Source organism: Apodemus sylvaticus, chromosome 1 (assembly GCF_947179515.1).
Source record: "Apodemus sylvaticus chromosome 1, mApoSyl1.1, whole genome shotgun sequence".
In the NCBI taxonomy this organism is placed as follows: domain Eukaryota; kingdom Metazoa; phylum Chordata; class Mammalia; order Rodentia; family Muridae; genus Apodemus; species Apodemus sylvaticus.
Window position 1 is genome coordinate 94,057,916 of NC_067472.1, and position 22,959 is coordinate 94,080,874.

Sequence of the window (22,959 nt, forward strand, 5' to 3'; positions counted from 1 at the left end):
GAAAGGTTTATCTCGATCCTGGCTTAAGAAGGGACACAGGCTATCTGAGTAGAAAGGCAGACTTATGAAGGAGGTGGCCACATTCAGCCACTGTCAGGAATCTCGGCAGGACACTGACACTCAGAGCTCACCCTACTTATTTACTCTGAGCTCATGGGATAGTATTGCCCACATTCAACGTCGGCCGTCGGCCTTCCCTCCTCAGTTAAACCTTCCTGCGAACACCTTCACAGACACACACAGCCTATGTGTGCCCGGTCATTCTGAACCTAGTCCAGTCAGCAACAAAGATGAACTATCATGCACAGCTTCTGCGAGGCAGGGCCAAGTCTGGACCTAGAATCACCGGGCCTTTGCATGGGGTTGTACCTGTTGCTCTAAGTCTTGTTATCTCTGTTCTGTAAACGATGTGACGATGCCCTTCAAGCCTGGGCTATCTGTATTGTGGGACACAGAAAGCAGCATGACAGGGGAAATTTGTCCCCTAGCTTACAAGGTGGTTGTGCCCTGGAGCTAGTGATTGAGAGAAGATGGATGCTATTACAGGGGAACACCGTACTGGCCATCTGGAGAGCGCACGTGGACGTGGGACGTGCGTTTCCTTGTTAATAGGACAGTTTCTGTGACAAGACCAGATGAGCTCTCCTTAGCACTCACGGTTCATGATGTTAGCCTAGAAATGAGTGGCCTAAGAAGTTTAATGTTTCTGTGATCACTGTGAGGGGTCAACCATCACCCCAGGACTCAGCAACTAAGGACCTGCCACCTGGCCGCACATTTATCTGGTTTGGATGAAAAACTTTCATTCTTTGTTTCTTTGTTTCTTTGTTTCTTTGTTTCTTTGCTTCTTCTTCTTCTTCTTCTTCTTCTTCTTCTTCTTCTTCTTCTTCTTCTTCTTCTTCTTCTTCTTCTTGGTCTGAAGCCAGCTATGACAAGTTAGAGTAGTCAAGTCCAGACCAGCTTTAAAGAATGAGGTGGTTCTGAGATTCCAGAACAGAAGGGGGAGGTGTGAGAGCAGTGGGATGCTCAAGGTCCTCACCGGTAGGATGCTCAAGGTCCTCACCGGTAGGATGCTCAAGGTCCTCACCGGTAGGATGCTCAAGGTCCTCACCGGTGGGATGCTCAAGGTCCTTAGCAGTGGGATGCTCAAGGTCCCCACCGGTGGGATGCTCAAGGTCCTCACTGGTAGGATGCTCAAGGTCCTCACTGGTGGGATGCTCAAGGTCCTCACTGGTAGGATGCTCAAGGTCCTCACCGGTGGGATGCTCAAGGTCCTCACCGGTAGGATGCTCAAGGTCCTTACCCCCACCATTGTGATAGGGCTACAGCTGCACTGCCATTGAGCTGCAGGGACCTAAGGGGCTGGACAGCCGGGCTTCACTCAAGTTGAGAACAAAAGGCAGAGCCAGGCACCAGAATAGAGAATTTTCAGGTGGTCAGGAAGTTCATTCTGTGGGATTCAGGGATGGCTGGGGACCCTGTGCTCTCTTAGAGAGCTCTGTCACTCACAGGCTCTCAGGAGAGCTATGGAAGAGCAGGTGAGCCAAGCTGGTCTCCTGTGCACCTGTATCAGGGAGGAGCCAATAGCACCTGGGCTGACAGCATGTGGAGACTGGACACACTGCAGCTTACACACTGCAGTTGTGAGAACTACAGCCAAGTCCAGAGAGAATGGGCCCTTCCTTTTCTCTTTCCCTCTCCCCACTCTTCTCTTCCTCCTTCCACTCTTTCCTTTCACTGTCTTTTAGTCCCTTTTCCTTCCCCCCTCCTTCCTCTCTTTCCTTCTGATCCCCCCCTGCCCTTCTGATCTCCTCAGTCCTTCCCTCCCTCTCCACTTTCTCATTTCCACCTTCCTCCTCTCCTTTCCCTTCCTTCTTTTGCCCAGGTTGGCCTCAAACTTGCTATGTGCTGGGCATAGCCTTGATGATCTGATCCTCCTTGCCTACGCCTCACAGCTGCTGGCATTTCAGGCGCACTCCACAGCATCCAGTCTGTGCAGGGCCGGGAATCAAACCCAGGGCTTCCAGCATGCTCGACCCTGCCAATGAGCCCCGTTCGCAGCGAGGGCAGTGTCCTCCTGAACAGAGAGCAGAGGCAGTGCAGCCTGCCTTGGCAGCCTTCCCCCTGGATCTTTTCAAGTGGAGTCAATTGATGGCTTTTTCAGAAGCAAGGGGGAAGAGTTCTACTGTTTGTCATGAGGAAATGTAAATTGTTACAATCTGTTTAGAGAGTAATTTCGCAATATTATAAAAATGGGAAAGATGTTAATTGCAATGTTGCTCATGGCAGTGAAAAAGTGGAAATGATGGAAATCCAGCAACAGAGGGCTGCCTAGGAAAGTGATAGTGCCTCTTATTATGGAGTGATGCTCATTAATCAGAGATGCTGAAGCAAGTGCGCTGTAAGAGTGTGGGGAGCTGACCACTTTATTGCAAAGGAAGGAAACTCTGAACATCAGTCTTATCTTGTATGTGTAAAACAGACCTATTTGCATGTAGCATCATGTTTGATTAATGCATGGAGCATACTTGAAAAGGACTGAAATTCAACTTTATTACATTATTCATTGTGTTTTCTGTTTCTTTGGCCATCTCCAGGTTTGGAGCAGTTTGGAGCAAGTTGTTTGGATAAAGTCATGTCGAGATGTTTCAGAAGGCTGCAGGAGCCCCATGCAGAGGCTGGTAGGAGGTCTGAGCTTCTTCAGAGGCAGTCCTCATAGCCCCTACCTATGCTGTGGAGAGAAAGGATCCTTCTAGTTGTGCCACTTTGGGGAATTTGAAGGTCATTTGTCATGCACTATGTAGGCTAGCATGTGTCTGTCAACAAGTATCATACTTAGCACTGAATTGGACCTCTTACTGATGGTGGAGGAACTGACCACTTTGTGGGGAGATTGTGCTTCATATGGCATAGAATTCTTGATAAGATGTTATATTTGGGATGGCTAAGGCTATCTCACTGGCTTCTATCCAGGCTGGGGTATGTTATAATGTAATGCTTAAGCAGCTACTGTACCAGATACAGGACTTGATAACGCATTATTAGTCATGGGTGAAATCCTACAGGGACTACTGCATTGGAAACCTTATAGAGCATTTATTTGCTCATATCCAGAATATGTCTTAGCAGCATAGTTGACATCATTCTAGACTCAGTTGAACACATTCCTTGAGCCCTAAAGTGGATACAAGTGAGTAGCTTCAGCATTTGATTCCTGTATCCAAAACCTACTCAGCAGACACCTTCCAGAAACAGAGCCAGTGCTACTGAGGAAGCTGAACTACAGGTTGAAGTGGAAGTTTCTGGGTGTGTCATGTGATGCAGACTCATGTGGAAGAATATATTAAGGGAAAGGCTAGTGTGTTAGGTGACACTGGGACATATGAGTGAGTGTGCAACTGTCATAGGATATATAGGCCTGGAGCACAGAAAAGTTGGTCCATGAGTTTTATCAGATTTTTGGGATCTCTATAAAGTGGAAGTTTCTGGATATGTCAGGTGATACAGACTCACTTGGTGTTATGCTAAGGCAAGACCCATGGGAGACCATGATGTTTTGAAAGAATGTAAGTAAGACTCAATGGACAGTGATGGAGCTCTTGAATAGCTAGCTGCACAGCAATTCATTGGTCTCTCATCTTTGCTGATCTTCACTTCACTGAGAGAGGCATGGCAGAGAACTCTGGGAATTCTGGCTAGTCCTGGTCCCTCCCACTAACTCACTGATTCCTGATAATTCAGTAGAAGCCTGGTGGTTTCTGCTGGATTGTGGTGCCATTGCTGATTCATATTCGGTAACACTCTTGAACTGGACTGTTGGTATCCCAACACCATGGAACTAGACTGCTGGTACAGAGATTGGAATTGCCCCCCAAATCTACTTCTAAACAGGTCCACATCCCCTTGTCCTATTTACCATTTTTTCTCCCCTATCTTTTGATGGTGGACTAGAAGTTGGGGGGGGTTGAAACATTTGCAAGCCGCTATTAAAGTAGGTTTTGAAAAAATCAAGGCCTACAACAGATCCATAGGAGATCCATGTACCAGAGTCTGGGAAAGGGAGAACAGTAGAGCCAACTCTCAGCTGTCATTTCCCTTCCTCTTCTTACTCCTCCTTCTCTTCCAGAAAAGTGACCAGGACTTGAAAGGGTCTATCTAGACCACTGGCACTAATACACACATTTCTGGGAGTACTTCCAAATGAAGACAAACTTTTCTACTGGACCTGAAGGACGATGGATGTCTAAGTCTGTGGCCAGGATCACTGATACTAGGAGAGTGGGCATTTTTGGGGTATGTGTGTGTGTGTGGGGGTGAAGAATGCTATAGCATTGTGGCTGTGAAGCAAAATCAAATATCTCACATGACTCCTGAGACCTTTCAAGGAAATTACTGTTCCCTTGATGTCCAGACAAAGCCTAGCTGGGATGAGATGCAAGGTGGTCTTTGGGGTGCTTTTACTTGTTAAGATCCATAGAGATGCAGAATTGTCTCCAAGAAGAAAAAAAATCATTACCATATTGCATGGCTCTATAAGAACACTTTCAAATATTCAAGCAGAATATAGTGTCTTCTAAATTTAAGAGTCATACAGTAAGGGTGGTATTCACACACACACACACACACACACACACACACACACACACACACATTTATGTTTTTTGTATATGCAAAGTGTGTGCACTTGGATAAGGAGGTCAGACTCAAGCATACTTATCTTCCGTATTTGCCCTGCCTGCCACGTTGCCTTTTGTGATAGTGTCTCTCACTTTTGCCTGTAATTCTTCTAATAGGCTAAGCTGGCTGGCCAGCAAGTCCTATATCCCCAGTACTAGAATTACAAATGCCTGCTACCAGGTAGATCTCTGAGTTCAGGGCCAGCCTGGTCTATAGAGTAAATTCCAGGATAGCCAGAACTACACAGATAGACCCTATCTTGAAAAGCCAAAAGTAGCAATAAATAAATAAAAATTAAAGGCAAAGAAAAATTGGAAATTGCCAAAAATAGACACCTAAGTTTTTAGCTGGGTGGTGGTGGCACACTTCTTTAATCTCAGAAGGTAGAGGTAAGCAGATTTCTGAGCTTGAGGCTAACTTGATCTACAGAGCCATGGACACAGAGAAACTGTCTCAAAAGAAATCAAAATAAAACCAAACCAAACCAAACCAAACCAAACCAAACCAAACCAAACCAAACACACAAACAACAGCAGCAGCAACAACAAAGACCAAGCGCCTGCTACCACATGCTGCTTGGTTGTGGGGGTTCTGGTGATCAAACCCAGCTCCTCATGCTTAACTGGCAAACACTATCATATGAGACAGCTTCCCAGTCCATACTCACCCTTGTAGCACCAAAATGCAACCAGAGGCATTCTAGGCCATGGAAGGCAGCTCCTGCTTAGATTAGGAAAGCCAGGTTTTCTAAACCAAAGGCTTCTGCTAACACCTTCCTCCAAATTTCTCACTTGCATCAAGAAGAGAGCATTGACTCATCATGAGATACTGCTTGTCTAGCTCCTCCTTGTTCCCCAAACATGCCATAGATATTTACATTTCCTGGCTTCATCTCCTTGAAACCTCTTTTCTAATAGTGTTTATTAAAAAAAAGCCAAGGTAAAACTCACATACCACAATTCAAATGACTAAGATAAATGTCTAATCTGGTGACATTTAGCACATTTACTAGTTGTGAAACCACCATTTCCATCTCGTTCCACGACATTTTCATCGTCCTGGAAGGAAACAGCACCAACTAAGCATTCACTCTTTATTTTTCTCTTCCCTGGTCCCTAGCAACCACTACTCTACTTTCTGTCTCTATGGATTTACCTATTCTGGATGTTCATATAAATAGACTCGTACAAAGAGTCTTTTGTGCCTGGATTCTTTCCCTCAGCTCCATCCTGGAGTTTCTCAGTGCCACTGTGTGGCATGGAGAGAATGTAGTCTTTGGAATCAGATCCGGACTTGAGCTCTGGCTTGACTACTTCCTGGTTGTGAGTCCTGAGAAAGTTATTTCCCCTCTTCTGAGCTTTAGTTCTCATTCATGAAGTGAGAGGATCAATCCCTACTTCACAGCTGTTAGAATGTTAGGCAAAATTGCATGGTCTGGTGCCTGGTGCATGGTAGATAGTTCCTCAACACCAGAGGGAAAGGGTCATTTGAGAGCATGAGGTACATCATGAGCTGAATCTGACCTTTGCCCCTCATCATGCATCTTCTGGAACACTGAACTAACTGCACAGGGCTGGCCTTCTCCCTGAATCTTTCTTCTTAATCTCTTTCCTTAAACAGTTTCTCTTGCATTGAGTCCCTGAAGCTTCACCCTGCTAAGCAGGCACATTTCCCCAGCTGTGTTCATACCCTCACTGGACTGCATGCCTTTATAAGGGCAGATGTTCTTTTGCTCTTCTAAGATCTCCAGCTTTTTGAGGACAGTCCCAGTTTTAACTACTCTGACATGTACAGCTCTGGTATCAGAACCCTGAGATAGTAGTGTGGTAGCCAAGCTATACCTCTGGGCAGTTCTGGCATACAAAATGGGCTTCATATGCTCCTTCTGGTTTTGGATAATAGGATCCCTGTCCATGTCAGTTGCTTGGAAATGCTGTATCTATAGCTTTTCCCCATCCTCATGGAGATGGAAAGGGCGGCTAGCAAGCCTCCATCCTAATTATCTGCTCGTAATTGAAAGGTGCAAGTTGGCATTCTCAGAAAGGTGCTTCTTCAAAGGCACTCACTGCAGAAGCTAAAGTCCAAATTAAAATTGATTCACAGTCTCATAGAAGCATGGGCTATTAGAGAACAGGGTTGGAAATGGGCTGTGCTTCCAGACAGCGAGGTCAGGGATGGGCAGGGAAAATATTTCTCAGTGTTTCAGCATAACTCAGATGAAGCTGAATTTGTATGTTGAATTTTTACTACAAACAAAATGCAATAACACTCAAAGTGTCTGTTTAATGTTGTTGACCTTGTCCTTTTTTTTATATGGGAAATTGGTACTGAGAGAAGGAATAAAAACAGAAACCAGAAGTCAGAAACTTTCATAAAGACAACACATTTCTAGCGGCATTGTTTTTAACGAATTTTTTTAAAATGTCATAGCCCGTGCAGGACTTGATAAAAAGTAAAGACCCTCTGTGATGGGAAACTTCACAGTTCATAATCTCATGTGCAACACTAGATACAGTTTTGGGAAAGTCTTCAGAGACCCTGGAAGCCCATTTAAGTAGATCATGTTGAGATTTCTACTCTTGGAGGCAGGTGTTGGAGAGATGTTCCAGCTGTCAAGAAGGCTCTCAACTGCCCATAACTCAAGTTCCAGTGGCTCCGATTCCCTCTTCTGGCCTCCACAGGCACCCCCAACACACATGGCGTTCTTCCTCTCTCTCTTCCTTTCCCTCTTCTTCCCAGTCCTCCCTCTCACCAAACAATGTCTACTGTTGGTTCTGAGGAGATGGCTTAGTTGGTAAGATGCTTGTCTTGGAAGTGTGAGGATCTGAGTTCAATCCCAGTAACCCATTAAAAGCAAACAGTGTTCAGTGCACGTGCTGGGAAGGTAGGCCTGGGTATGCTTGGTCACTCCAGCCCCTTGACTTCTAGTCTAGCCCAGTTCAAGGGACTCTAGACTAGTGAGAGACCATGTCTCAAAAGAAAAAAAAGAAAAGGAAAACAACAAAGATGGGCAGTGTCTAAGGAGTGCTAGCAGAGGTTATCCTCTGACTTTTACATGCCTCTGTTACTTTTCATGGAAAACACATGGAAAACACATGCATGTGCACACAGACAGTTTCTATTTCTATGTGTGGAGACCTGCTGGTGTGTCAGGTGTTCTGTAAAGCATCAAAGGGACAGAGATGACATGGTTTCTGCTTTTGAGAGATTGGGCACAGTCAAGTGGGATCAAACATATCCAGACAGTGATCCCTCAACCGGGCAGTGAGTGATCTCTCAGCCAGGCAGTGAGTGATCTCTCAGCCAGGCAGTGATCCCTCAGCCAGGCAGTGAGTGATCCCTCAGCTGGGCAGTGAGTGATCTCTCAGCCAGGCAGTGATCCCTCAGCCAGGCAGTGAGTGATCCCTCAGCCAGGCAGTGATCCCTCAGCCAGGCAGTGGGTGATCCTGCAGCCAGGCAGTTGCAGGGACTTCCTGGTTTCCTCTGTGCCATTGCTCTCCGAGCTCCCTCCTGCTTTTACCTCTATTTTCTTTCTGTTTTCGTTTCTGTTTCGTTTCTTTCTTCATCCTTCATGTGGATAAGCAGTGATCCTCTCTCAGCTCACTTGTGGGAGGGAGGCCTGGACCACTCCTCTCTTTAGAGGCCTGCAGAGCTGGTGTTCTATCCCTTGTACAAGTAGAGTAAAGGCCCAACTCCTCCCCAGCTCATCAAGGCTCTGTGGTTGGGCATCATTATACACTCCGTCAGACCATGCTCTGTGTGGCCTCGTGTGCACCCTGCACTTATCAGTATTGAATCTCTGCTTCCTGAATAGAACTTGCATTTTCAAGCTCCCCTGGCTGGCTTGATCTGCTTCTCTGCCAGAATGACATTTTCCCTCATATCCATCTATTAAATCTTTCTTATCCTCAGAGTCCCCATTGAATACATCCTCTATGAAATTCTACCCAGATTGTCAGAAGTAATGAGGGATTTCGGAGCCTGCTCTGCCTCCTGACAGTGTTATCAGCCATGTTGGAGTCCTCGGAGGCAGAGATAGAATCAAAGCGTCTCTGGGATTCCAAGTCCCTACCAGACGGTGGCCCACTTGAGATGGAGTTTCTGCATTTCCCCTGTACTTCAGTGACAAGATTCAGAAAGCTACCTCTGATTGCTGAGACTGACATTCAGAAAGGTTGAAGCCTTTGGAGGGCCTCCCTTAGCAAGGCAAAAGCCCTCCTCTAGGAGTGAAGGACCCCAGAATCTACCCAGACTAGTTTGTTCCTATGCTAGACTCTACAGAGAAAGATGTACAGTTGTCAGCTGGAGTCCATGTAGGACCACTCCCAGGACCCTTCTTGGGTACCAGAACCCACAGGAGCTCCAGTCACTAATGTGAAACAGTGGAGTAGCTGCTGAAGCCATGCAGTCCTCCTGTGTACTGGTTTAAGTCTCCTCTAGATTTTCTGTAATACTCACTGCAATGTAAACAGCATAAAAAGCTGTTGTAAATAGCTGCTCCACTGTATTGTTAGGGATAATGACAAGAAAAAAAAGGTCTGTGCATGTTTTGTACAGAAACAAAAATGTTCCTTGAATATTTTTAATCCATAGCTGGCTGGATCTGTGGATGGAGGACGTAGGTGTGGAACATTAGTGTTCTGCGAGAGGCTGGCTGAGTCTGTGGGTGTGGATATGTTGGTGTGGAGGCCGAGTGTGAGACTGGCTGGACCTGTGGGTGTGGAGGATGTAGGTGTTCAGACTGAGTGCTGTGTGTTTGGATTCAGTTGAATGTGGGCCAGAGGCCCCCTCCCCCCCTTTTTTTGCCAAGCTTGCAAGCTTAGCCCACCAGTCCTGAAGATGTCTCATGTTCACTCCGTGCTCAAAGGGTGCTACAGTCCTTCATCATGGCTTCCGTACCACATAGTACAGGGCAATAGAAGAGTTAAATCAACAGCTCTGGGCATGGGGTGGACCTCTGTGCCAGTATCCAGTGCAGAGAACATGTTTTAGTGTAAGCACAGCTGCCCTGGGGGACATGCACTTGACCTTGCCTTTGTGGTTTGATGGCACCTCCCAGAGAGGACCTCTGCCCAGCCATCAATGCCTCTCCCTGAAGTTGGAGAAAAGTTCTGGTGGGCTGAGACATTTCCCTAAGCTCTATAGGCTGTTTGTCACACCCCTGGGGCAATATTGTTACAGGATTTATGCTCTTATTGGAATGCAATGGGGCATTCAGACTGGATCTCAAACATGATGGAAAAATCTACTACTCTGTAAACTCTAGCTTTCAGGGTCTCGTTCATAGTGTGGTCATAACAAACGTTACAGAATTGGAATCTGAATGCTTCATAGCCTTCTCTGAATATTGATTCTGTTGTACAAACAGAATTGTTTCCTTTTCTTCAGGATACCAAACACCACTGTTTCTGGTCCCTCTCCAAAGTCTCCATCTCTAAGCTCTTAATTAGAAAAAAGAAGCAGTAATTATTAACGTTATTAAAATATGGAATATTGCAATGGAGAGGATTAGAAGTCTTCATGTTAATCCAAACAAATTGTGCTAATGTTGCTTTGATTCTTGCAAACCAAAACCCACAGAGGAAGATAAAAGCCAGGGCTGCCTCTTAAGATCAGGGTTGAGTCTGCTCGCTAAGCTGGGACTCATCCAGCACAGGAACTGCAGGAGGAGATGAAAAGAAGAAAGATTCTGTGAACATTGGAAGAAATGAGGTAGGGAGGGGTGGGAGCCACATCAGGACAGTTAACCAAGAGCAATAACCAAGCAAACTTCCCTCATATATATATATATATATATATATATATATATATATATATATATATATATATATATATATGCAAACATACAAATACGGCATACAAACATATAGAGTATAAAGTAGGCAAAGAGAAGTACATGTTTATGTGTGTGGTGTGTGCATGCAATACACATGAATATGTGTACATGAGAACCAGAGGTCAATGGTGGGTTTTTTTATCTCAATTATATCTCCCCTGAATCCAGAGTCACCAATTCAACTGGATTAACCGACCAGCAAGCCCCAGTGATACACCTGTCTTACCAGTACTAGGATTACAGGCATTCTCTACTACAGCTGGCTTTTTATGTGGGTACTGGAGATCTGAACTAGTGATTGTGTAGTGATTACATTATCTACTGAGCCATCACATAAGCCTGCCTTCTTTTGAGATGAAGTCACACTATCTTGTTCAAGCTGGTCTTGAACTTGCAATTCTCCTACTTTAACCTTCTCAGTAGCTGGGATTATAGGCATGTTCCACTGCATCTATCTCAAGGAGAGCATCCCTTTTCCCTTTGTGTGTATGTGTACATGGATGTGCTGTGTGTGTGAACATGGATATTCTTGTGTGTGTGTGTGTGGGGGGGGTGTGGGTGTGTGTGTACAGGTGTGCTTATGTGTATGTGTACATGCATATGCTTGTGTGTATGCACAAGAATGTGCTTGTGTGTGTATAGATGTACTTGTGTATGTGTATATATGTGGATGTGTTTCTGTGATGTGTACACTGATGTACATGTGTGTTTGTGTGTGCATGTGAACATGCTTATGTTTATGTGTCTATGTGTGTACCTGGCTATGCCATGTATACCTGGCTATGCCATGTGGTATGCACATGGATGTCCATGTGTGTGTGTACCTGTATGCACTTGTATGTGTGAGCACATGGATGTACTTGTGTATGTGTGTGTACATGGATGTACAGGGAGGCAGTCACCTTCCTGTATTGTTCCTCAGGAGCCATTTACATTGTTTGTTTGTTTGTTTGTTTGGTTGGTTGGTTGGTTTATTTGAGAGGCGGTCCCTTACTGGCCTGGAACTCCCTGACTGAGTGAGGCTGGGTAGCCAGTGAATCCATTTGTCTCTTCTTCTCTATTACTAGGGCTATAAGTATGTACTGCCTCAACTGGCACATGGACTCTGGCCATGAAACTCGGGCCCTCATTCTTGCAAGGCACGCGTTTCACCAACTGAGCCATGCCCCTAGCTCAAGAAGTACCTTTCCTATCGATGACTTTAACTACTGCACTAATAGTCATGACTGCTCAAAACTGGGACGTGCCATGTGATCATGTCCACTCAGGAGGGAAAGGATTGTATACACAGGCCCACACAATCCTAAGGGCTCTAACTGAGCTCCACATTGGATAGCACATTAGCCCATGAATCTTGGCTGCTGATCACATGCCTGTCAAATTTAACATATGCCAGAGAGAGCTCACAGTTCACAGACTCATCTGTTCTTCCTGTCCTGAAATTCTACCTCAGCCTGTGGGACTGCCACCCACTGATGTTCTAGTCACACATTGTGGGCCATCTTCTTTCTCATCCATCTTTGCGTAGTCTTGGTAATAAAGCCATGGCACTGTCTTTGCTAGGCTGGGCTGCCCTCACTCTCAGTTTCCCATCTCAGATCGTCTTTTCCTGAACTGGCTCTCTAAACTCTGTTCATCCTTCTTTCCCAGCCCACTGTGCTCCTGCCAGTCCACACTCCTCAGCATTCCTGGCCTTCGTGCCTTGCACACAGGTCCCCTTTGTTCAGAATCTTTCCCTCCCTTGACTGTTAGCCAGATTCTTGCCTGTCCTCTGCCGAGGCTAGCTTGAAGTGGCCTTCTCTGGCTGTCTCTGACAGCAATGCTGGCTCTCATAACTTTAGGCATTGTACCCACAGAGCCCTGGTCTCTTGGCATGGCTGTCTTGAGAATCAGGGACTGTAGGTGTAATGGGTGACATTTATTGTCATTTTGACAGGGTGTAGAATCATAGGCACATCTGTGATGGAGTTTCTGGATTAGGTTAATTGAGTTGAAAAGACACACCCTAGATGTAGGTAGCACCATTCCATGGTCTGGGTTCCTGGGATGAATAAAAAGTGAAAATGAGATGACCACCAGCGTTCATTACTCTCTGCTTCCTAACTGCTGCCTGGCATCGCACTGCCATGACCTTCTGCCCTGGTGCACTGTATCTTTTCTTTTCTCAAGATGCTTTTTGTCAGCTATTTTGTGCCAGCAAGAAAAATGAACTAATTTAGTATGTTCTGCACCTACTTATTCATAGGGCCCAGAAGAGCGTGCTCTTGCATACACTAGGTGCTCAACACAGCACCATTGATAGGAAATTGGCACTTGCTTCTACAAAAGATTGAGCTGCCATTTTGAAAGGAAGAATTTCTTGGGGTGCGACAGAGAAATATGTGCAGTGCGGCTAGCCACCTGGTGAGTTAGAGGGTGAGCTAATCCCAGAATCCTGGGACTAGAAGCCAACGTTTATGTTTGCATGCATTAATATTGATGGAAAAAGCCTATTTCTGCTACACTTACAAGGTGGCAGGTAATTAACAATGTACTCTGCAGGAGTTATATGGCTTAATTTTTATAACAACCCTATGATGGAAGAGCTGTTACCTGTCTCACTTTTTAAGCAGCAAATGGATGTGCAGAGGCATTGAGGTCATTTATATAAGTGGCAGAACCTGAATTTAAGCCTAGTTTTGGAGGATTGTGAGATGGCTCAGTAGAGGAGGCTCTTGTCCTGCCAGCATGAGGACCTGCGTTTGGATCACCAACACCTACATAAAGCCAGTTGCTGCAGCCCGGCCTGTCCCTCCTCACTGGTAGAGCAGAGACAAGAGGAGGACCCCTGGGGCTCATTGGTCAGTCAGGTTAGGTAAATTGACAAGACCATGCTCAGAGAGAAGATGGAGAATGGTAGAGAAAGAGAGCCACAGTCCACCTCTGGCACTTGTGTGTGTGTGTACACATGTGAACACATGCATAAATATGCACATATCTACCCCACCCCTGCACATGATTTAAAAACTCTTCATTGTGCTGATGCCTGGGCTTTGCCTCTCCAAAGGTAGTACAGTACTGTCAGTACCAAGTCAGCTCACAGCATCTTCTAGCATCCCCGTCTCAGAGTAGGCCAGGCTTCATTTAGAGCTGGGCTCAGGTGGGTACAGTTTACATGATGGACATCCTCAGATGTTTGTCATCTAGGCTTTGAGAAGATGTGCAAACAGCAGCCTAGAGGATGATAGAGATAGACTGTGGGCCACTAGCCTTTCCTTAATCAGTACCAATTGATGCCACACACTGAAACACGCTGGGGATAAGCAGTGGGAAATTCCTTGTATTTCATTTGAATTGTGTACAGAGCATCTCAGCCTGGAGATGAAGACATGCACAGATACTCCAGGCACAGTCTTCCTCTTCTTTCTCATGGATGGTTCTGGCTATGGACCATCCGACAAGAGTTTTAGAAAAAGTCCTTTTAGGCATTTCAAGAGATGGTAATGAGTTTTCCTCAAGGCACAGGACTCCTCAAGACACACAACACCCTGCACTTTGTACTTTGTGTTTATAGATTTCCAGGATCCCCCCCCCTCTCTCTCTCTCTGTGTGTGTGTTTCTTTGTATAACCCTATGTTGTGTATGTGTTTGTGTGTGTATATGTGCATGCCTGTGTGTCTCTATATGTAACTGTATGTTGTATGTGTGTCTATGTGTAACTGTATGGTGTGTGTGTGTGTGTGTAGAAGCCAGAGGTAGATTTCTGTTCTCCTTCTTCATTGTTTCCTCGTGTAGTTTTGTACTTGTCAATTAGCTAGGCTGAATGTCTCAATCTCTTTAGCACTGGGATCACAAGCAGGTACCACCCTGCTCAGTTTCTTTTTGTGGCCATACTCAGCTGGTTTACTTGGGTTCTGGGGACCAAACTCAGGCCTTTTGCTTGTGTGACAGCATTTAATGAACTGAAGCCATCTCACCAGCCTTCCCTGCCCTGCTCTTTGAACCTCAGTTTCCTTGCCTGCCCAAATCTTATTGGGTGGTTTCTTCATCTACCACATTGTGCAGAGATGGGGACAGTCCCTGGTGTCTGCTAGGTATCTTACCCCTGAAGATCCTTTGTTCTTGGAAGGTGATACTGTGTCCTTCTGCTTAGATGGAGTCATCTTAGCAGCTAACCACTACATTCTCTAAGACTTTAGCACACTTCCAGAGTGGAGGTTGTCGATCTCATTGCCACCGTGTGCTCTAAGCCCCTGTGCTTGCATAATTGGCTCATTTTCTCCTGCCCCTGCCTATTTTGGAGAGAGAAGACATTTTGCTTAAATCATCCAGCTAGCAGCCCTACCATCCTCCTTTCTACACAAACGTTGCAGCTGGACTAGTCAAACCTGCCAAGATTGGTCCACCAAGTCCTGCAGAATTTTGTGCTCTCTGTTACCTCTCTGCTTCTTGAGCCTGCAGCTCCTTCAGAGAAGGAAATAATGCCATGTATCAAGACCTATAATGTTCTAAGCATGGGCCGCTGCTTCTGGAGGACATCACATACAACGCTCAGAATAGACCTACAAGACTGGAGAATCAAGTCCCATTCTTCAGGTGGAAACAGCAGCTGGGATCACATAGCAAGGTTTGGAAAACCATCTGATACCCCTAACCCTTGTGCACCCCATACTTCTCTGAGGGCTGCCAGTCTACTGTGCCCTGGTAGCTTATTAGCGGGGGTGGGGTGGGGGAGGGTGGGTGTTGTTGAAGTAAACGCTTGTCTTTGGCTCTATCTCTTCTGTCCAGCCATTGTGGTAGGCACTTGGTTTCTTGTCAGTGGAGTCTTAGGACTATGTTCTTGTTTCTTTCCTTTTCAGTATCTTTAGTTACAAAAAAAGTCTATATTCTGAAAACACACACACACATACACACACACACACACAGAGAAAGAGAGAGAGAGAGAGAGGAGAGGAGAGAGAGAGAAGCAGAAGTATAATCCCTAGCAAGTATATCCCGAATCTTCAAGTATGTAGAAGAGCTTAGTCAGTACACAGAGAGTGAAGGGACAGGTATGATAGGAGTTTCTTACCACTGTGTGAGACTCTAAGTCACCCTGTTACAGGGATCCACTCAGTTTAGCATCAATAATAAACCTCAAGTTCACGTGCTACTTTTTAACTGCTGTGATAACACCTCACACAATCAACAGAAAGGGGGTGTTTATTTTGAGTGTCAGAGGCTTAGGTCCATGGCCTCTTGGTTACTGGGCATGACTGAGAGGGCATAGCGGAGCAGAGCTGCTCACCTACCTCAGGGTAGCGAGGAACCAGAGGTGGTCACGGAGGGCCCCAGGCTAAGATAGAGCCTAAAAGGCATGTCCCCGGTGCCCAATTTCTTCTCTATACCAGAAGTGTCCAGCCTTTTGGTGTCTTTAGGCCATATTGGAGAAAAGAGAATTGTCGTGGGCCACATATTAGATTTTGCCTCTAAAACCATTAAGTCCATCAATTATAAATTTATCATTGAATCAATCCATCGATCAAGTCAGAGTCCTTGTGATCCCATCAAAGACAGGTGGCTGGATCACTTTATATCTGAACCATAATATTGACTCATGAACACATCCTCTCATTGTCTTTGTGGTTCTGTGGGCTCTTAATTTAACATCTTTTCCTCCTCCTTCCACATTCTCCTCCTCTTCCACACATAGTCATTACAGAGACATTTTCAAGTACTTCCCTATGATTTCCTCCCAGGATAGTTGGGGTTAGCTTCTGCAGACTTCCATGAAATCTGGAATGTGACAGGACACAAGTCACAGTGGCTTACGGGCAGATGGAGCTGCAGAAGGTTGTTGAGCTATCAGGAAATGTCCTACAAACCCCCATCATTCATGCTGCAGGTAGCTTAGAGAATAGCTCTCCTGTAATGCTGAAGATGGCCAGACTGAGGAGAAGTCTCCAGGGAGTTTCTTGCTTCAAGCTGTGGAAGGGAGAGCTTGTTGCCAGCTCTTCCCAGCTCAGTTCACTTCTTGCTGTCACAAAGGTCAGCTGATGCCTTGGTCTTTGCTCTCCTGTCTTTCCTGTTGTCATGTAAGGAGCTAATTCCTTATATCAGAGGTGGTGGGAACTGAGGTAGAGTTCTTACTATTGTCCCATGCCTAGGGAGTTAGTTCTTTGCAGCGATCTCAGTTTTGGCAAATGCAGGGCAGAAAGGAATTTTGGGACAAGTTAATATGAAGCAGAGTTGAAATTTATCAAAACCATAAAGGTACATAGGGAAAGAATAAGGCAGATGTGTGTGCATGTGTGTGCAAGTGAGTACACACATGTGCATGTGTAGCATAAAAAATTGTGCCTTTGAAATATATCTGTCTGTCTGCTGTATTTCCTGACTTTTTAATGTATATTGATCAATGTAATCTACAAGGTAAATTTGTACTTTATTAAGGACTTTGTTTTTGTAAATAAAATTGTTATGTGGGCTTATGAAGGGTGGTGTTTAGATTTAGGAATGGGAGCAGAATGCTCAAGCCTCAGATCTCCATCATTTTGGCCCTAAGTGAACACACCTTGTTGATTCTCTTTGATGTCTCTGTTTGAGATACCTTTAGAAAACTGATCATGGCCTCTGTAGGCAATTTTGTCAGTGGTGTCAGACATTCCCTGACTCTGCCATTAAGAAAGGCAAAGCAGATTCCTAGATGAAAGGCTTCTTTACTTCCCAGGCCTCCTTTCTCATGTTGCCATACATTTCTACTTCTACACTCCTTTCCAATCTGGAAGGTCCCCAGGCTTCTCTTTCTCTGAGTGCACGCATTGCCTCACACAATGGGAAACGGGTACAGAGCACATTTAAAAAGGATCTGAGTCGGATGACAGAGATGAGACAGGAAGAGAAGGCAGAGGTTCTATGTTTCCTGTTTAAGCATCAGTTGGCCTGAAGGCAGCACCCCTAATTACTTCATGGATGCCAGAGATCTTGTGTGAGAATCTCCTTTTTCTTCTCATGATGTCCCCTGTCATCTATTCTTCATGCCATGGCCACTGAGAATGGCCTTTCCCCCCTCCCCCGCCACCCTTTCCACTTTTCACCAGATGCTAGGTTGTATCTTTTTCCAAATCACAAAGTTACTGATTTTATTCTGCCTGCTTTTTACAGTCTTGATAGACTTGCCTGTTACCTGGTTCCACCAATTGTGCAGCCGACATTGAAGGCTTTCCAGAGCCAGATGCCCTTAGTCATTCACCAACCTTCCTAATTTGTGTCACATACCTGAAGAGTCAAGAACTTAGATTTGCTGCCTAGAAAAAGACCCCTGCTCTTTTCTTTCAAATAAGAAGCAAGCTATTAGGTCAAGGCAATCACTTAGTAACTCTCCTGCTTCACTGGACTATTGATTCAATTGCACCCAGCTGATAGTACTTTTGAGCCTGCTATAGAAAACTCTGTAGGTCAGGTAGGCTCTGAGTTCTTGAAAGCCTTAGTCACATCTGTAGATCCCCAACCTCAGCTTGCCCTGGTCAGGACAAGGGTTATAATGTAGCCTGATGTCCATCACCCAGGGGCCTGGAGTTACATGACCCTTGAGTCTAATGGTAAAAATGAGCTCTTCGTATTTTAAACAGGCTGAAATGTGATACTTCCTGCCTCTGTATTACACTTTGCCAGGCTGTTTGCTAATGCCTGCCCTGGACCTATCTAACTATAGCACCTTGTAATATAATCTCTCTCCATGACTAGGCCCCAAACTGACCTATTTGTGTGGCTGAGACTTAGACTATTCATTCTCTTCCTTCCTAGTTGGAGTTGGTGCTAAAGCATAGAAGTTCCTATTTACACTGCTTCCCAGGAATGTATGCATCACAGGAAGTGTTTCTGTACATCTCTCCCTATACCAAATCCCTTCATTCTCAGTAGCCTGTCAATCACCTGTGTCTTTCCCAAACATGACCAGTGGTCATGCTTTGTCTAAGTCACACACAGTAAACTGTGCTTGCCAGAACCTGACCCTTGAGCCACCTATCTGGATGCCCTTGCTTGAACCTGGCTGAAATTCAACAAATATTCAAAGATTCCCCCACTGTATACTGTGCAGTAAAAGAGCCAGGTAAGCCTCAGGTGGGATCCCAGGGTCTGAGCACTTCCTCTGCTAGCTGTCTCTCATCACTCAGATGCCACCACACCTCTCATCATGGCCCCTTCAGCAAAGTAGAACGTCTCATTGCTAGCAGTGAGATCAAAAGCAATACAGGATGAAATCTTATTAGCTCAGGCAACCGTAGCACTGGGGCTGCAGCTCTCCAGGTAACAAGATTTCCATTTTTCTGGGGGAGATCTACGGAGCCTTAGGATGCTTTTCCACTCACAGTGGGGGAGGGGTTTGGGGATCTTGGATGACTCATAATTTGATGGAAATAAAAATATAGCCACGCTAACATAAGGCCCATTGGGATTTGGCGCTCACTCTGGGACTGCCTTGATGTCTATGCCTCTGATGCTTCATAGCTTTAGGCAAAACCAATGCCTAACTAACAATGATGACAAGGATAATGACAAAGCTGGAAGAAAATCTGGGGTGGGGGTGGGGAGGAATTTATTGTGCTTCTGAAATGTGCCAGTCTGGATAGAAATGGAATTATCAAATACTAGGATTTCCTGCCACAAATTTCAAACCGTGGGCTCAGAGTGAATACTTTGTTCTTTTAAAGTATATGAGAAAATTTTGTTTTTTAAAACCACGTCTAGCATAAATTTTCCTTTTTACTCTGAAAAGCTCTAAGCTTCTCATGTTATCAGCTACCTTTCTTTATAGAACTATGAAGCTCTTCTTCAGATGCAGTCAGATGTTATTGCCAAAAGACAGGGGATAAATTAGGTATAAATATATCCCTGTATTATTAAAATCCCTCCTCCACAGACTGGACTCACCCTTTAAACATTCATCTTATCAGAACTGCAAATGGATGAAAGGGGTGTGTGGTGTGTGTGTGTGTAGTGGGCTTAGGAGTTACATACACATCTGTAGAGGTTACCATATAGACACAAAACAAGGACCTGACACATATAGACACTGCTTTCTGGTCTGGGTTCCTCCAGCTTTTTTTGGCTGTCCTTATGAGGATGGGTTAGGGATGCCATTCCTGGCCACAATTCTGATGTCTCCTGGGTGTCTGTGAGGGGTGTGCTGACTTTTTCAGGTATGGCTAAGAGTCCAGAACACACCTATTGACATTTCCAGGTTCTTATGTCTTGAAGCAATCAAACAAACAGACAAACAAACAAACACTGACTCAGGGACATGTAGACAGTGATAGAGACAGGGACAGTTTAATAAGAGAAAGGCACTTCTGAAAACTCAAGTGGGCCAGAAAGTTGGGAAAAGCTTGAGGCATGAAAGCCCTGAGCCTCGAGAGTGCGAATATTTATATTGCACCTGACCTCCCCAGCATCTGGAGATTGCTTCGAAGTGCTAGACCCCCACCCCCATGTATGCTCTTTTGTTACAAGCAGCATTCCATCTCAGGGTTTTCCAGCATTCATCCATGTCTGGTTTCTTCTCAGGTCAATTTTGCTGTCTCTGGAACCCCTCTTCTCTCCCCCATTCTCCTGCCTCAGTTTGGAACCTCATGCCTTGATCTTTTTTGTAATTTAGCTTTAAAAAATGTCAGAAAACACTGGAGGTGGTGAGCTTCTAGCTGTTTAAACCAACACATCATCAGTGAATCTTGCCAAATACAGCTTTCAGTCTACTAGATGTGCAGAGGCATTGCTGGGAGGCTCTGTGGGTGGGACTCTGCTGATTTCTTTAGAGCAGTGACAGGTGCTTGGTAAGTAAACTCTACACACTGTAGTGAAGGACTGGCATTAGCTGGGGGGAGGGTTGTAAGGACATGACAAAAGGGAATCCTTTGCTTTTGCTTTAAGGGAAATCCTTAAATCCAGTTGATTTAATGAAATCTATCTCTTTCGAAAATCTATGACTCCTTTCCAAATCCTTAATATCAAGGAACTAACAGCACTCCTTCATAAGATTGCTATGATTTTCAGAGACATTGCTCTTCAGAATTGGTTGTTATCCTGTCCTGACTCTCATGAGTTTTTAATTAGTGCTTTTGACATCAGAACACACCTTATAGTATAAAACTCAAGTTCCAATCAATAGGATGCATGTGGGCCTAGAAAACAACGTGGGAGTCTATGCTTAGGACATTTGTGCACAGTAAGTCCCCCAGAAAGTACAGCTCCATCTCAAAAGGGTCTAGAGTCAGTCTTACAGTGAGAAAGAGTGGTGTCTGGGCTAACTCATTACCATCTATGCATGGAGATTCCTTCCAGTGCAGGCTAGCCCATAGATGTCCAATACTGCTGTTTTCATTTGGTAACTTTGGGCTCCATTCCATCTAGAGAGATGATCAAGGCTGTTATTGACCTTTTATACTCTCCTATGTAAAATTTGTATACCATCTATTAGTAAATAAAATATTGTACAAATTCATGGTATAATGCAATATTTTGACATATATGTGAGTGATAAGCTGGCTAAATCAAGCCAATTAACATAGCCATCACCTTGCATCCTTATTTTTTATGGTGACATTTCAAATCCACTCTCTCAGCAACTTTTTAAGATATGCAATACATTATTGTTAACTATGGTCACCATTTGAATAATGGATTTCTAAAATTCTTCCTGTTTAATAGAAACTAGTATCGTTAAAATCATAACTAACATTCTGCAATCTGCTTTTGTAAGTTCAACCTTTTCAGATTCTGCATACCAGTGAGAGCCTGCTGCATTTAGTTTACCATGCCTAGCTTATTTGATTTGCTATAGTGCCCTTCAGGTTGATCTGTGCTGTTGTAAGTGACAAGATTTTCTTCTTTTTATAAGACCAAGTAGTTGTCACTATGCATTTCCACAATTTCTGTTTATTCAGTCAACGGTTGATACACATGTAGGTTAATTCCACAACTTGGCTGTTATGAAGGAGGTTGCAGTCAACATAGGGATGTAGGCATCTCTTTGATACATTGATTATATTTACACACACACACACATACCCACACACAGGTGGAATATGGTCTCTACACTTTCAGCATTTTGAAGAGTCTTTACACATTGGTCTTTAATGGTTACACTAATTTTCATTGTTGTACAAGGATTCTCTTCATTCTGCATACTTGCAGTACAGTTATCTTTCACTTTTTCATTATTCGGCATGTTTTTTAATTTATTCTTTGAGTTTTTTTTTTTTTTTGTCATACACCCTGACCATACTCATTTCCCAGTCCTTCCATGTCCCCTCTCCCACCCCTGTGACCCCTCTTCCTGACAAACAGAAACAAGTCCAGTTTGGGTTATCTCTCCACTTACTGGAGCATTGTCAAGCTCTCAGTAGCCTTCCCCTTAAGTAGACCTGAGCCTTTTCCCTCCTGCACCCCCTGCCAGAAGCCATCAGTTGTGGAGTGCTACATTTCAGCATCCCTATCACACTTTTTTCATTTCCTTTTTTATTAGATATTTTATTTTCTTTATTTACATTTCAAATGTTATCCCCTTTCCTAATTTCCCCTCGGAAAACTCCCTTTCCCATCCCCTCTCTTCCTAAAGAGTTCTCCTCAATGACTTCGTCTTTAGACTGTTACCTTTTTGGTGGTGAGGGTTGAGGATTGTCACAGAAGCCTTCCATGTCCCTCTTTACCAACTGTGCATCTGCAGTTGCTATCACTGCCAAAGATTGCTTTTTGGCCTTTTTAGCTTTCCTAAGATCAAGTGTAGTATCTGTTTTTAATCAGTTCAATGTCTTTTACTTTTTAATAATAAGCTATTTGTACTAGCATGATATTTTGTTATGAAACTAGTTTTCATTTCCCTGATGGTTAATGATGTTGAGTTCCTTTTTACATACCTGTTGGCCTTTTATATGTCTTCATTTGCTAAGTTCTCAATTAAGTCCTTAGTCAAAGTTATTTGTTTATGCGTGATGAATTTCTTGTATATCCTGGATATTGACTTTTTGACAGATTTATTATTTATAAATATTTTCTCCTGTTCTGTAGGCAATATCTTTATTCTCTTGATTGTTCTCTTGCTGTATATAAGCTTTTGTTGTTTGATATAATCCTGTATACCTATTTTCTTTTATTGTCTAAACACACCACACACACACACACACACACACACAAACACACACACACATCACACATGCCAAAGAAGAACCCAAAATCTTTGCCTAGAACAATGTCATAAACATTGTTGCCATTTTTCTCTTCCTATGGGTTGAAAGTTAAGGTCTTACACTTGATTCTGTGATCTATTTTGAGCTGCTTTTTTTTTTAAAGGTAAGAATCAAGGTTTTAGTTTTATTATTCTGAGAGTGGCTTTCTGTTCTGGCTTTTTATTAGTTTCTTCTGAAGATGAGATAGTGAAGCTTTATTGGCCAAACTACCAGAGTTAACTAATCCTCAACCCTAGATTTGAG